Source organism: Esox lucius, chromosome 17, assembly GCF_011004845.1.
Source record: "Esox lucius isolate fEsoLuc1 chromosome 17, fEsoLuc1.pri, whole genome shotgun sequence".
Taxonomy (NCBI): domain Eukaryota; kingdom Metazoa; phylum Chordata; class Actinopteri; order Esociformes; family Esocidae; genus Esox; species Esox lucius.
Window position 1 is genome coordinate 48,385,235 of NC_047585.1, and position 14,493 is coordinate 48,399,727.

Sequence of the window (14,493 nt, forward strand, 5' to 3'; positions counted from 1 at the left end):
TAGCTTCTAGCTAGCTGTGCATTGTTAAGTTGGCATTTTGGCAAGTTTGGTCTCATGTGTAGTGTCTATCTGCCATCCTCTTTATAATGAAAATCAAGCTTCGGCATTTTAATCACTGTTCAAGTCGGTTCAGACAACTAATGGGTATTGGCGCCTGTTTGAACGTAAAGTACGGCCTTATCTGCTAATGGTTGCTACCGACCATTACCTTGAAACCATTCAGCAAATACACAGTCCATATGGTGATTTAATATCACCGCTCATTTTACACACAGTTTAAAATGAGCGGTTAGTAATGAGTGAACTTTACTTGCTAGCTAGCTACGTTTTTCATGTTGGTTTTGAGCGGTATGCACCCCCACTAACCTAGAAAACTGTTTTAAAACAGTAACATTAGCTAGCTAGCTAATACAGAGGAATACTCCATGCAGAGAGTCAGATGCAGAGGGACAGTCATTGCAGCGTTAGCTAATGTTAGCTTCTTGTTTCATCTGGGGTCTAATAAACAGTCTAATTTGTAGCAATGAAACAGACAACACCACTATTCAACTATGTTTTTATTTAAATACATTAGAAATGATAACTTTTACACACCTGATCAAGGTGTCTTTCTGAAATGTCTCTTTTAGAACAAAAATGAATAGAAAGACTGTGCTTGTCTCCTTATCAACCTTAAGACGAACTGCTATATCCATTTTGGTAAGCCCTGAACATCTCTACCTTGCTGACTATGCCGGACAAATGCTAAAATCTTTTGTAAACCATTTTGGCGAGCTGTATGGGACAGACCAGATTGTGTACAATGGTCCACCTGGCAGACGAGGTGACGAGGCATGGCTGTCTGTCTTTTTCAGCAACAACACCCCAACAGATTCTGCCAAAAAAATGCAACAGTACTCTACGGTTAAGCTGAAGTTCTACTTGACCATTATGACCTGTACTTTTTCCTTCCTTATACTTCTTCCCACCTTGGGGCACCATTCAGGTTAACTTTCAGCCCATCTTACTTGCTTATTTGTATACATTGTAGGCCTATACTTGTGCATGCTTTAGTCCATGTTATTCCTTTTTTGATGATGAATAAATACCCTTTTTCTTTCTACATTAAGGATGCCTTTTAATCTAATTGAATTTCAAGCAAGCGAGGACATTGCTGTTGTGCCAGTTGACTGGTATGATGACGGGATGGTGTACTGGCCCAGCTTTAAGAGCACTGAACGTGTGAAACGGGCAGCTGCTAACGAGGAGAAGCATGAGCCAAACTGGCCAAGATATGACGTAAAGGTCGTCAGAACTTGTGGTATGCCAATTCATAAAATTCTTGTTTAAAAATAATTTCATGGTTGCTTCTCCTTATGCTTGGAATAACCTATTCTTTCTATTTTCTGAAAATGCACATGAAATTGTCTTTGCCTTTCATTGTTTAAAATGTTCAATTTATATCTGTGGATGCTATTCTTGGCTAGGTCTCTCTTAAGAGATATTTTGTTCTCAACGAGACCAACCTGGTTAAATAAAGATAATAATAATGATGATGATATTAACAATTATCATCATCAATATTCTGTGAAGCTCTATAGCTAATTTGAAACTCATGTTCATTTTAACATATTAAAATTTAGACAACTACAAAAACGCCATCAGTCTAATCAATATCAGACCGGCTGCAACACCTCTGAGCTACAGTCTGGGGCAGAGCAGGAGGGTGAGCTGCCAGAGAAACGAGTCAGGAAGCCAATGTAAGTGGGTTCGGTCTTATTTTTATGTTTCTACAGTAATAGGAAGGTTATTTCCTGTAGCATTAAAAATGTATATATATATTTGGCAATTTTGGGATTGCAATAACCAAAATGATATGGTTACTTAACAGCTATCGTTTTGGGGACTCTGACGAGAGTGAAGAGAAGCTAAGTCACAATTTTCTCTGAGGTCGCCACGACCTTCCAACTCGGCTGGTGTATCAGTTGGATCCTCAAGCCCAAACCAATTACACTGGCAAAGTAAGGAATAATCTCTTAACATCAAAATAACAATCATATTTATAATATAGATATGGTTTACCTGGTTAGTGCTAAAGATATTCCCCTCTCCTTGTATCCATTCCTCCAGCTCCACCATCTCGCCGAGTGCCAGGCAGCAGAGTCACTACTCCTCAACCTGGAGGAAACTGTCTAGGGCCATTGTTTGGCCCTGTAGCTCGCAGCATACCATTGGTTAACAGATCACAACCATTTTAATAGCAATCTCTCTCCCTTATCACCTGACCATGGGGCCGGACCGCAACACCCTTCACCACCTCAACTCCCTGCACCTGCATTTAACATGAGGAGAGTTACTCAAGGTAGGGACTGATTTCTGAAATATTAGTGAATTGGAAGGCCCCAAAGTGTATTATAAGTCATGGTTAACCAGAGATGGGGACAAGTCACACATGGTCAAGTCCAAGCAAGTCTCGAGTCAAGTCTCAAGTCACAGTCCAGATAAATCAAGCAAGTCAAGTCAAGTCAAGGGTTCACCCTAAGCAAGTCAAGTCGAGTCCTTATAAGTTTCAAGTCAAGTCACAGTACTAAAGAGATGAGCACACACTGTCCTCTGTTTCTTACGTGCGCTCGGTGCGAACCTCGATTTCAAAATCAAATATTTTTCTCTTCCGCGGTACAATTTTTTGGGGGGACGAAGCGGAGGGATCTTGAATCAGCCTGAAGGGGTTGTATTCGCTATAACAACCACCTCGCTATACCTTATCCCGCTTATTACATGGCTACCTACCAAATAAATCAATAATTAGCACAAAATATTAGAATCCTGCTGCGTCCATAGCAACGCGCTGTTTTTCATGGCAACGGTCTGTTATCAAGAAATAACACGCATTCTGCACTGGAATTCAGCCAATCCATGTAATAAGGACTAATAATAACCTTATAAACTAATTATTGTGATTGAAAAACTGCCTAATATGTAATTACGCTGTGATTATTCTTGTCTGTATGAGTAAAAAAATAAAACTTCGAAATGTTTAGGTGCTAGTAATCACATCGGCGCCTCCATGTTAGCCTTTCATGCAGTAAAAGTTAACTGTTATGGTGTAAGCACAATGCTTTTAAGTTTCCACACGCAGTCCACAAACACTTGAAAATGTGCACATTTAATACAGACATTATAGCCTACGTGTAATAATATACATGCCCGCTCATTTTAAGATGGGTTAAAATTCAGGCTATGCCACTGTTATAGTCAAATTCCCTTACATCTATTTACCAGACGTATTCAGTAATGATAATGGTCACATTTCTAACAAGAAAAAAAAACAAACATAAAATGCAACCAAGGCCAAATTCTGACAAACAACATTAAGTTACATTAGTCGTTATAGATCTTAGTGAAACTGAATATAAAGAGATTACTTTCTTACCTTTCCTTGTGGTTCTTAAAATGACGAATGAAATTTGACGTTGTTGCATATTTTGCATCTGGCAAATCTTTTTTTATTCACACGGTCCAGTTTAAAGTCCTTGTATCCAAATGGTACTATTTGTGGAGCTCGACTAACGTTACTGACTGCCATGTTTGGCGCGGTTTGAATTGTGCAGCGTTAAAGGCACATACGCTGATTAGTAGTGCTGATGTCACAACATATAGAATTATTTTATTGCTGTTTGTTCATTATAAGTTCAAGTCATTGTCGAGTCTTCCACTTCAAGTCAAGTCTCAAGCAACTTGTTCTCAAGTCAAAGTCAAGTCAAGTCATTTTCATACTTTAATCAAGCAAGTCACAAGTCCTGAAAATTGTGACTCGAGTCAGACTCGAGTCAAGTCATGTGACTCGAGTCCCCCACCTCTGTGGTTAACAGATGACTACCATTTAAAAAAAAAAAAATTCCCACTCTTTCACACCACCCAACTCACTATGGGCCAGGAACGGCAGTCCCTCCTCAACTCCCTCCACCCCCCGCACCAACCCTCAACATGAGCCGAACAGAGGAGCCCTCTTTAAGCCTGGCCTACAGACCAACATGGCGAGGGGGAAGAATGACCGATACCATTCCCTGCTCTGGTGAGCACTAACTGACATATCCATAGGGGCATTCTGTGCCACAGATTTTGGAAAAACATCCCACAATCCTCACATATTTTCATAACTTTTGTCATTAACTATTGTAAATAACTAAGGTCAGTATTATGAGTAATGAGGATAAACACTGAAACGTGATATTTTTTTATACACTACATTTTAGCTATATTTCATTTGTGTCAACAGCAGCTGAGGTCCACATCCTTAGCCTGCTGGAGACCATTAAACAGCAACAAGACCAGCTTGTGGCAAAGGTGAACAGCAACCCCAGGGCCAGATGTTGGTGATTATTGCAACTATTCTATTGAACAGGCCTGTCCTGATCCGCATTTTAAACGCAAGTAAATGGAGTTTACCCACCGCTCAAATGTCAGAAATAGAGTTTATCCATCTGTTAAGAGTTTACCTCCAAATAGAATCTATGTAGGACCCTACCAAACTTAAAACATTACACAACCACACTGATTTATCCACATACAATTGTGCTCTGATCATATAACCATTTAATACCACTGATATTGTTTGAACATTTTGGATGTCTTTTTTAAACATCCGATAGCGAAAGGTGCGGCAAACCTTACCCTGATCACAAATTCATAGTTTACCCACCTCTTATTTTAACCAACACAACCCTGTTTATAACTTTAAAATAATTTATAGTTTTTTTATTTAATCTCCTTAATACCTATCTCATATTGTATTGTGTAAGCATACTTGGCTTTGGATGCCACATACCATAAACATATCTGTCTGTTTGATTACAGGTGCTGTGAGGAAAAACAGTGACACAGTCAGCCACGGACGCAGAGGTCACCAAGCACGCAATCAGGTGGTTCAACCTGGCAGCGGATCGGGCAACGAGGAGACGTGTCCTGCCTCAAGCCACACAAACAGAGTAATAGGAGAAATAAGCAATAAACAATATTTTTATTGAACTTCTTGTCGTTCACCAGTTATTAATTTTCTGATATTTTAGCTGTGCATTTCATTGAAGTTTTAGCCTAATGGATAAAATATTTTATGTCTTCACCGACCTAGGCCTATAAAGCACTAAATTAGGTTTTGACCACAAAATGAATGTAAAGTAGCTTAGCCAACGTAGCCTACTTAACAAAAACAGAATAGGAAGAACTTATAACTTTCCATAAATGTAAATGACAATTTTATATTTCCATTGAGTAGTGATTCCTTTTGTACAGTAAATTGATGTCTTGACTTGAACCTTTTCTGTTAGGCCTATTGACAATATTGTTAGGTTAAAAATACAAGGCAATGCAGATTTAAGATTAGGACTTTATTGCTGTAGTAACCTGGACTAGGCCTAGTGATAGAAATCCTATGGTTTAGTTTATCCTATTTTATCCTACAGCAAGAACAGAGGGGATTTTGAAAATGAGAAAAACAGGTCCAAAACGGACCCGGGCCAGATGAACCAGGTATTTTATGAGTCCATTACGGGTCCCCGGCGGAGACATGTGTCAATTTACGGGTCCCAAACGGCCTTCGTTGCGGATCCGTCACTGCGCGCAAGTGGACGCCGATACAGGTCCGCTTCGCGAGTCCGTTCCAGAAGCCGCAATACCTCCGCAGCGGATTTGCCGCAGAGTCCTTTTGCTGTGTGGGTATCCACCTGCTGTAATGTTCTACCCGTAGAGTCAACATGATGTTCCACCTGCTGTGATGTTCCACCTTCCGTGATGTTCCGCATGGTAGGTCCACGTGATGTTTGCCTGCTATGTTGTAGGATTTTAAATACTATAAAATTATTCTTGCGCAGCGTCAATAAGATGTTCCACCTGCTGTGATGTTCTACCCGTAGAGTCAACGTGATGTTCCACCTGCCGTGATGTTCCACATGGTAGGTCCACTTTATGTTTGCCTGCTATGTTGTAGGATTCTAAATACTATAACATTACTATTGCGAAGCGTCAACATGATGTTCCACCTGCTGTGATGTTCTACCCGTAGAGTCAACATGATGTTCCACCTGCTGTGATGTTCCACCTTCCGTGATGTTCCGCATGGTAGGTCTACGTGATGTTTGCCTGCTATCGTCCTTCGTCCTTTCCACGTGGCTTAGTCCACTTAGATTCCATGTGGCTTACTCCACGTGATGGTCCTTCGTCCTTTCCATGTGACTTTGTCCACGTGATGGTGCTCTGTCGTCCACTTAGATTCCACATGGCTTACTCCACGTGATGGTCCTCCGTCCTTTCCACGAGGCTTAATCCACTTAGATTCCACGTGGCTTACTCCACGTTATGGTCCTCTGTCCTTTCCACGTGGCTTAGTCCACTTAGATTCCACGTGGCTTACTCCACGTGATGGTCCTATGTCGTGTCCACGTGTCTTAATCCACTTAGATTCCACGTGGCTTAGTCCACGTGATGGTGCTCTGTCGTGTCCATGTGACTTAGTCCACGTGATGGTCCTCTGTCCTTTCCACGTGACTTGGTCCACGTGATGGTCCTCTGTCCTTTCCACGTGACTTGGTCCACGTGATGGTCCTCCGTCCGTTCCATGTGACTTAGTCCACGTGATGGTGCTCTGTCGTGTTCACGTGGTTTAGTCCACTTAGATTCCACGTGGCTTAGTCCACGTGATAGTGCTCTGTCGTGTCCATGTGACTTAGTCCACGTGATGGTCCTCTGTCCTTTCCACGTGACTTGGCCACGTGATGGTCCTCTGTCCTTTCCACGTGACTTGGTCCACGTGATGGTCCTCCGTCCGTTCCATGTGACTTAGTCCACGTGATGGTGCTCTGTCGTGTTCACGTGGTTTAGTCCACTTAGATTCCACGTGGCTTACTCCACGTGATGGTCCTCCGTCCTTTCCACGTGGCTTAGTCCACTTAGATTCCATGTGGCTTACTCCACGTTATGGTCCTCCGTCCTTTCCATTTGGCTTAGTCCACTTATATTCCACGTGGTTTACTCTACGTGATGGTCCTATGTTGTGTCCACATGGCTTAGTCCACTTAGATTCCACGTAGCTTACTCCACGTGATGGTGCTCTGTCGTGTCCACGTGACTTAGTCCACATGATGGTGCTTTGTCGTGTCCATGTGGCTTTCTCCACTTAGATTGCACGTGGCTTACTCCACGTGATGGTGCTCTGTCGTGTCCACGTGACTTAGTCCAAGTGATGGTGTTCTGTCGTGTCCACGTTGCTTAGTCCACTTAGATTCCATGTGGCTTACTCCACGTGATGGTCCTCCGTCCTTTCCATGTGACATAGTCCACATGACGGTGCTTTGTCGTGTCCACGTGGCTTTGTCCACTTAGATTGCACCTGGCTTACTCCACGTGATGGTCCTCTGTCCTTTCCATATGGCTTAGTCCACTTAGATTCCACGTGGCTTTCTGCACGTGATGGTCCTCTGTCGTGTCCATGTGGCTTAGTCCCCATGATGGTCCTCCGTCCTTTCCACGTGGCTTAGTCCACTTAGATTCCACGTGGCTTACTCCACGTGATGGTCCTCCGTCCTTTCCATATGGCTTAATCCACTTATATTCCACGTGGCTTACTCTACGTGATGGTCCTCCGTCCTTACCATGTGACTTGATCCACGTGATGGTCCTCTGTCGTGTCCATGTGGCTTAGTCCACTTAGATTCCATGTGACTTGATCCACGTGATGGTCCTCTGTCGTGTCCATGTGGCTTAGTCCACTTAGATTCCACGTGGCTTACTCCACGTGATGGTCCTCCGTCCTTTCCATGTGGCTTAGTCCACTTAGATTCCACGTGGCTTACTCCACGTGATGGTCCTCTGTCGTGTCCATGTGGCTTAGTCCACTTAGATTCCATGTGGCTTTCTGCACGTGATGGTCCTCTGTCGTGTCCATGTGGCTTAGTCCCCATGATGGTCCTCCGTCCTTTCCACGTGGCTTAGTCCACTTAGATTCCACGTGGCTTACTCCACGTGATGGTCCTCCGTCCTTTCCATATGGCTTAGTCCACTTATATTCCACGTGGCTTACTCTACGTGATGGTCCTCCGTCCTTACCATGTGACTTGATCCACGTGATGGTCCTCTGTCGTGTCCATGTGGCTTAGTCCACTTAGATTCCATGTGACTTGATCCACGTGATGGTCCTCTGTCGTGTCCATGTGGCTTAGTCCACTTAGATTCCACGTGGCTTACTCCACGTGATGGTCCTCCGTCCTTTCCATGTGGCTTAGTCCACTTAGATTCCACGTGGCTTACTCCACGTGATGGTCCTCTGTCGTGTCCATGTGGCTTAGTCCACTTAGATTCCACGTGGCTTACTCCACGTGATGGTCCTCCGTCTTTTCCACGTGGCTTATTCCACTTAGATTCCACGTGGCTTACTCCACGTGATGGTCCTCCGTCCTTTCCATATGGCTTAGTCCACTTATATTTCACGTGGCTTACTCTACGTGATGGTCCTCTGTCCTTTCCATATGGCTTAGTCCACTTATATTCCACGTGGCTTACTCTACGTGATGGTCCTCCGTCCTTACCATGTGACTTGATCCACATGATGGTCCTCTGTCGTGTCCATGTGGCTTAGTCCACTTATATTCCACGTGGCTTACTCTACGTGACGGTCCTATGTCGTGTCCACATGGCTTAGTCCACTTAGATTCCACGTGGCTTACTCTACGTGATGGTCCTCCGTCCTTACCATGTGACTTGATCCACGTGATGGTCCTCTGTCGTGTCCAAGTGGCTTAGTCCACTTAGATTCCACGTGGCTTACTCCACGTGATGGTCCTCCGTCCTTTCCATGTGGCTTAGTCCACTTAGATTCCACGTGGCTTACTCCACGTGATGGTCCTCTGTCGTGTCCATGTGGCTTAGTCCACTTAGATTCCACGTGGCTTACTCCACGTGATGGTCCTCCGTCTTTTCCACGTGGCTTAGTCCACTTAGATTCCACGTGGCTTACTCCACGTGATGGTCCTCCGTCCTTTCCATATGGCTTAGTCCACTTATATTTCACGTGGCTTACTCTACGTGATGGTCCTCTGTCCTTTCCATATGGCTTAGTCCACTTATATTCCACGTGGCTTACTCTACGTGATGGTCCTCCGTCCTTACCATGTGACTTGATCCACATGATGGTCCTCTGTCGTGTCCATGTGGCTTAGTCCACTTATATTCCACGTGGCTTACTCTACGTGACGGTCCTATGTCGTGTCCACATGGCTTAGTCCACTTAGATTCCACGTGGCTTACTCTACGTGATGGTCCTCCGTCCTTACCATGTGACTTGATCCACGTGATGGTCCTCTGTCGTGTCCAAGTGGCTTAGTCCACTTAGATTCCACGTGGCTTACTCCACGTGATGGTCCTCCGTCCTTTCCATGGGGCTTAGTCCACTTTCCTTTCCACTGCCAAAATCTCCATGGAAAATTGTATCTTATGCGGAATTTTCTCCAATCATTCAGCCATATTTACACAACTGCAAGGAAACAGGCTGCAAAAGTCTACCGCGCACAACTAAAATGGGATTTTGCACTCATACAAAAATGTATCAGCTGTATCTGGTAGTGTGGCCGAGCGGTCTAAGGCGCTGGATTTAGGCTCCAGTCTCCACGGAGGCGTGGGTTCAAATCCCACCACTGCCAAAATCTCCATGGAAAATCGCATCCTTTGTGGAATTTTCCCCAAACATTCAGCCATTTTTACACATCTGCCAGGAATAAGGCCGCAAAACTCAGTCGCACATAACTAGGATGGGATTTTGTACCCACACAATGGGTATCGGGAGAGTTGGGTAGTGTGGCCGAGCGGTCTAAGGCGCTGGATTAAGGCTCCAGTCTCCACGGAGGCGTGGGTTCAAATCCCACCACTGCCAAAATCTCCATGGAAAATTGTATCTTATGCGGAATTTTCCCCAATCATTCAGCCATATTTACACAACTGCAAGGAAACAGGCTGCAAAAGTCTACCGCGCACAACTAAAATGGGATTTTGCACTCATACAATAGGCATCAGCTGTATCTGGTAGTGTGGCCGAGCGGTCTACGGCGCTGGATTTAGGCTCCAGTCTCCACGGAGGCGTGGGTTCAAATCCCACCACTGCCAAAATCTCCATGGAAAATCGCATCCTTTGTGGAATTTTCCCCAAACATTCAGCCATTTTTACACATCTGCCAGGAATAAGGGCGCAAAACTCAGTCGCACATAACTAGGATGGGATTTTGTACCCACACAATGGGTATCGGGAGAGTTGGGTAGTGTGGCCGAGCGGTCTAAGGCGCTGGATTAAGGCTCCAGTCTCCACGGAGGCGTGGGTTCAAATCCCACCACTGCCAAAATCTCCATGGAAAATTGTATCTTATGCGGAATTTTCCCCAATCATTCAGCCATATTTACACAACTGCAAGGAAACAGGCTGCAAAAGTCTACCGCGCACAACTAAAATGGGATTTTGCACTCATACAAAAATGTATCAGCTGTATCTGGTAGTGTGGCCGAGCGGTCTAAGGCGCTGGATTTAGGCTCCAGTCTCCACGGAGGCGTGGGTTCAAATCCCACCACTGCCAAAATCTCCATGGAAAATCGCATCCTTTGTGGAATTTTCCCCAAACATTCAGCCATTTTTACACATCTGCCAGGAATAAGGGTGCAAAACTCAGTCGCACATAACTAGGATGGGATTTTGTACCCACACAATGGGTATCGGGAGAGTTGGGTAGTGTGGCCGAGCGGTCTAAGGCGCTGGATTAAGGCTCCAGTCTCCACGGAGGCGTGGGTTCAAATCCCACCACTGCCAAAATCTCCATGGAAAATTGTATCTTATGCGGAATTTTCCCCAATCATTCAGCCATATTTACACAACTGCAAGGAAACAGGCTGCAAAAGTCTACCGCGCACAACTAAAATGGGATTTTGCACTCATACAATAGGTATCAGCTGTATCTGGTAGTGTGGCCGAGCGGTCTAAGGCGCTGGATTTAGGCTCCAGTCTCCACGGAGGCGTGGGTTCAAATCCCACCACTGCCAAAATCTCCATGGAAAATCGCATCCTTTGTGGAATTTTCCCCAAACATTCAGCCATTTTTACACATCTGCCAGGAATAAGGGCGCAAAACTCAGTCGCACATAACTAGGATGGGATTTTGTACCCACACAATGGGTATCGGGAGAGTTGGGTAGTGTGGCCGAGCGGTCTAAGGCGCTGGATTTAGGCTCCAGTCTCCACGGAGGCGTGGGTTCAAATCCCACCACTGCCAAAATCTCCATGGAAAATTGTATCTTATGCGGAATTTTCCCCAATCATTCAGCCATATTTACACAACTGCAAGGAAACAGGCTGCAAAAGTCTACCGCGCACAACTAAAATGGGATTTTGCACTCATACAAAATGTATCAGCTGTATCTGGTAGTGTGGCCGAGCGGTCTAAGGCGCTGGATTTAGGCTCCAGTCTCCACGGAGGCGTGGGTTCAAATCCCACCACTGCCAAAATCTCCATGGAAAATAGAATCCTATGAGGAATTTTCCCCAAACATTCAGCCATTTTTACACATCTGCCAGGAACAAGGGCGCAAAACTCAGTCGCACATAACTAGGATGGGATTTTGTACCCACACAATGGGTATCGGGAGAGTTGGGTAGTGTGGCCGAGCGGTCTAAGGCGCTGGATTTAGGCTCCAGTCTCCACGGAGGCGTGGGTTCAAATCCCACCACTGCCAAAATCTCCATGGAAAATTGTATCTTATGCGGAATTTTCCCCAATCATTCAGCCATATTTACACAACTGCAAGGAAACAGGCTGCAAAAGTCTACCGCGCACAACTAAAATGGGATTTTGCACTCATACAATAGGTATCAGCTGTATCTGGTAGTGTGGCCGAGCGGTCTAAGGCGCTGGATTTAGGCTCCAGTCTCCACGGAGGCGTGGGTTCAAATCCCACCACTGCCAAAATCTCCATGGAAAATCGCATCCTTTGTGGAATTTTCCCCAAACATTCAGCCATTTTTACACATCTGCCAGGAATAAGGGCGCAAAACTCAGTCGCACATAACTAGGATGGGATTTTGTACCCACACAATGGGTATCGGGAGAGTTGGGTAGTGTGGCCGAGCGGTCTAAGGCGCTGGATTAAGGCTCCAGTCTCCACGGAGGCGTGGGTTCAAATCCCACCACTGCCAACATCTCCATGGAAAATTGTATCTTATGCGGAATTTTCCCCAATCATTCAGCCATATTTACACAACTGCAAGGAAACAGGCTGCAAAAGTCTACCGCGCACAACTAAAATGGGATTTTGCACTCATACAATAGGTATCAGCTGTATCTGGTAGTGTGGCCGAGCGGTCTAAGGCGCTGGATTTAGGCTCCAGTCTCCACGGAGGCGTGGGTTCAAATCCCACCACTGCCAAAATCTCCATGGAAAATCGCATCCTTTGTGGAATTTTCCCCAAACATTCAGCCATTTTTACACATCTGCCAGGAATAAGGGCGCAGAACTCAGTCGCACATAACTAGGATGGGATTTTGTACCCACACAATGGGTATCGGGAGAGTTGGGTAGTGTGGCCGAGCGGTCTAAGGCGCTGGATTAAGGCTCCAGTCTCCACGGAGGCGTGGGTTCAAATCCCACCACTGCCAAAATCTCCATGGAAAATCGCATCCTTTGTGGAATTTCCCCAAACATTCAGCCATTTTTACACATCTGCCAGGAATAAGGGCGCAAAACTCAGTCGCACATAACTAGGATGGGATTTTGTACCCACACAATGGGTATCGGGAGAGTTGGGTAGTGTGGCCGAGCGGTCTAAGGCGCTGGATTAAGGCTCCAGTCTCCACGGAGGCGTGGGTTCAAATCCCACCACTGCCAACATCTCCATGGAAAATTGTATCTTATGCGGAATTTTCCCCAATCATTCAGCCATATTTACACAACTGCAAGGAAACAGGCTGCAAAAGTCTACCGCGCACAACTAAAATGGGATTTTGCACTCATACAATAGGTATCAGCTGTATCTGGTAGTGTGGCCGAGCGGTCTAAGGCGCTGGATTTAGGCTCCAGTCTCCACGGAGGAGTGGGTTCAAATCCCACCACTGCCAAAATCTCCATGGAAAATCGCATCCTTTGTGGAATTTTCCCCAAACATTCAGCCATTTTTACACATCTGCCAGGAATAAGGGCTGCAAAAGTCTACCGCGCACAACTAAAATGGGATTTTGCACTCATACAATAGGTATCAGCTGTATCTGGTAGTGTGGCCGAGCGGTCTAAGGCGCTGGATTTAGGCTCCAGTCTCCACGGAGGCGTGGGTTCAAATCCCACCACTGCCAAAATCTCCATGGAAAATCGCATCCTTTGTGGAATTTTCCCCAAACATTCAGCCATTTTTACACATCTGCCAGGAATAAGGGCGCAGAACTCAGTCGCACATAACTAGGATGGGATTTTGTACCCACACAATGGGTATCGGGAGATGTTGGGTAGTGTGGCCGAGCGGTCTAAGGCGCTGGATTAAGGCTCCAGTCTCCACGGAGGAGTGGGTTCAAATCCCACCACTGCCAAAATCTCCATGGAAAATCGCATCCTTTGTGGAATTTTCCCCAAACATTCAGCCATTTTTACACATCTGCCAGGAATAAGGGCGCAAAACTCAGTCGCACATAACTAGGATGGGATTTTGTACCCACACAATGGGTATCGGGAGAGTTGGGTAGTGTGGCCGAGCGGTCTAAGGCGCTGGATTAAGGCTCCAGTCTCCACGGAGGCGTGGGTTCAAATCCCACCACTGCCAACATCTCCATGGAAAATTGTATCTTATGCGGAATTTTCCCCAATCATTCAGCCATATTTACACAACTGCAAGGAAACAGGCTGCAAAAGTCTACCGCGCACAACTAAAATGGGATTTTGCACTCATACAATAGGTATCAGCTGTATCTGGTAGTGTGGCCGAGCGGTCTAAGGCGCTGGATTTAGGCTCCAGTCTCCACGGAGGCGTGGGTTCAAATCCCACCACTGCCAAAATCTCCATGGAAAATCGCATCCTTTGTGGAATTTTCCCCAAACATTCAGCCATTTTTACACATCTGCCAGGAATAAGGGCGCAAAACTCAGTCGCACATAACTAGGATGGGATTTTGTACCCACACAATGGGTATCGGGAGAGTTGGGTAGTGTGGCCGAGCGGTCTAAGGCGCTGGATTAAGGCTCCAGTCTCCACGGAGGCGTGGGTTCAAATCCCACCACTGCCAACATCTCCATGGAAAATTGTATCTTATGCGGAATTTTCCCCAATCATTCAGCCATATTTACACAACTGCAAGGAAACAGGCTGCAAAAGTCTACCGCGCACAACTAAAATGGGATTTTGCACTCATACAATAGGTATCAGCTGTATCTGGTAGTGTGGCCGAGCGGTCTAAGGCGCTGGATTTAGGCTCCAGTCTCCACGGAGGCGTGGGTTCAAATCCCACC

General features: G+C 45.5%; 1 long non-coding RNA gene and 9 other non-coding genes across 10 annotated transcripts; all 10 read left to right on the forward strand.

The window, feature by feature from the left end:
* The first annotated feature begins 643 nt into the window (after positions 1-643).
* LOC117592946 lies at positions 644-4,344 on the forward strand. Its single transcript, XR_004574689.1, has 6 exons — positions 644-1,300; positions 1,623-1,739; positions 1,871-2,000; positions 2,110-2,341; positions 3,917-4,054; positions 4,259-4,344. It is a non-coding gene; the product is annotated as an uncharacterized LOC117592946 (long non-coding RNA).
* A 5,472-nt stretch (positions 4,345-9,816) lies between these two features.
* On the forward strand, positions 9,817-9,898 carry trnal-aag. The gene has a single exon. It is a non-coding gene; the product is annotated as a tRNA-Leu (tRNA).
* Positions 9,899-10,276: 378 nt separating this feature from the next.
* trnal-aag lies at positions 10,277-10,358 on the forward strand. Its single transcript has one exon. It is a non-coding gene; the product is annotated as a tRNA-Leu (tRNA).
* Positions 10,359-10,737: 379 nt separating this feature from the next.
* On the forward strand, positions 10,738-10,819 carry trnal-aag. Its single transcript has one exon. It is a non-coding gene; the product is annotated as a tRNA-Leu (tRNA).
* A 1,298-nt stretch (positions 10,820-12,117) lies between these two features.
* trnal-aag lies at positions 12,118-12,199 on the forward strand. The gene has a single exon. It is a non-coding gene; the product is annotated as a tRNA-Leu (tRNA).
* Positions 12,200-12,577: 378 nt separating this feature from the next.
* Positions 12,578-12,659, forward strand: trnal-aag. Its single transcript has one exon. It is a non-coding gene; the product is annotated as a tRNA-Leu (tRNA).
* A 147-nt stretch (positions 12,660-12,806) lies between these two features.
* trnal-aag lies at positions 12,807-12,888 on the forward strand. The gene has a single exon. It is a non-coding gene; the product is annotated as a tRNA-Leu (tRNA).
* Positions 12,889-13,498: 610 nt separating this feature from the next.
* trnal-aag lies at positions 13,499-13,580 on the forward strand. Its single transcript has one exon. It is a non-coding gene; the product is annotated as a tRNA-Leu (tRNA).
* A 148-nt stretch (positions 13,581-13,728) lies between these two features.
* Positions 13,729-13,810, forward strand: trnal-aag. The gene has a single exon. It is a non-coding gene; the product is annotated as a tRNA-Leu (tRNA).
* Positions 13,811-14,188: 378 nt separating this feature from the next.
* trnal-aag lies at positions 14,189-14,270 on the forward strand. Its single transcript has one exon. It is a non-coding gene; the product is annotated as a tRNA-Leu (tRNA).
* The last annotated feature ends 223 nt before the right edge of the window (positions 14,271-14,493 follow it).